Consider the following 1336-nt stretch of genomic DNA (forward strand, 5'->3'; position numbering starts at 1 on the left):
AGCGGAACATTGTTGTGTTTTCTTGGACTAATCAAAAAGTGATCAGGAGTGAAAATCAGATTCGATTTGACTTGTGCCTGTCAAAAGGAGGCTAAAGCTATTATGAGTCAAATCCTGATGCTTATCCCTTTTATTTATCATTCATTCATCATCTATTAATTTCCAACGGCCGGGGTCTCAAACTCCAACGTAGTTTTCCATCATCCCCACCCCGTTGGGCCACGTGTCCATCAGTGTGTTGTGGGAATGATTTCAGTTGGTTGGAAAGTTAAACCTAAATTCAACTTTTCCTTTACTTTTCTTTGTTTTTTGAGTTTACTCTAAAAAAAACAAGAGAGATGAACGAGTCTAACCACTGAATTTTGATTCGGTGGCCACTGAAGTTAGACTTCCTCCTTGAATTGTAAGTTAAGAGTTCGAACCCTATGTGTAATTAAAAAATTTAAAAGAGGTTCTAAAATAATCTTTTAATCTAATAGATTGTTATACCTATTAATCTTTTATACATAATTTCTTTAGATTCCTCCTTAAATTAGGATAAATTATTTTATAGAAATGTTATTATTATCGTGAAAAAAGAACTGACCAAGTCTAACTACGAAATTATTCCAATTTTCAACTAATTTAATCCTATAACATATTTGCTAGTATTTTATTGGAGGAGTAAGTATACGTGTTGTGCCAAAAAAAAAAAAGAAGAGAAATATGAAGTTGATGCATGATGGGATAAGACACTGACTTGCCAAAGGTTGAGGGCAAGTTTTGTCTAATAAATGGGCTCCAAAGTGTCTAAAATGTGAAGAAGCTAGATTCACTACGTTTCCATAAATAAACGAGACAATGAATATAAATGTGTGTACTAAAAATGAAAATATGCATATGTGTTTTGAAAATATCTTTGCTCCAATTCAATACTATTTCTTTATTTGAGATTTCATATCAAAAGCTTGAATTCAAGTCCAATTTAATAAGTTAATAAGCATTTCTTTTAATTTTTTAAAAATGGATAAGAGTGAGATTTAGGAAGCGAGAGGAGACAAAAAGATTTGAATCCAAGACTTTTAAATCATGATTTTTAATCTTAACTACTAAATTAAGACATCATCGACAATTATTATGCACTTAAATGTGATTAAGTTCATATTACTTTATAAGTCATTATTAGGAAATTCTTAAACTTTTTCTTGGTACAATTCCATTCGGATTCCTTATTTTTTGAAAAATAAGTTTTTTATATACAATGTTACAGTAATATACAAATAAAAATAATTCCAAAAATACCACATTCATACAATATATAAAAATAACTCCAAATATAAAAAAATTAAAAAATAAA

This window comes from Coffea arabica, chromosome 2e, assembly GCF_036785885.1.
Source record: "Coffea arabica cultivar ET-39 chromosome 2e, Coffea Arabica ET-39 HiFi, whole genome shotgun sequence".
NCBI lineage: Eukaryota > Viridiplantae > Streptophyta > Magnoliopsida > Gentianales > Rubiaceae > Coffea > Coffea arabica.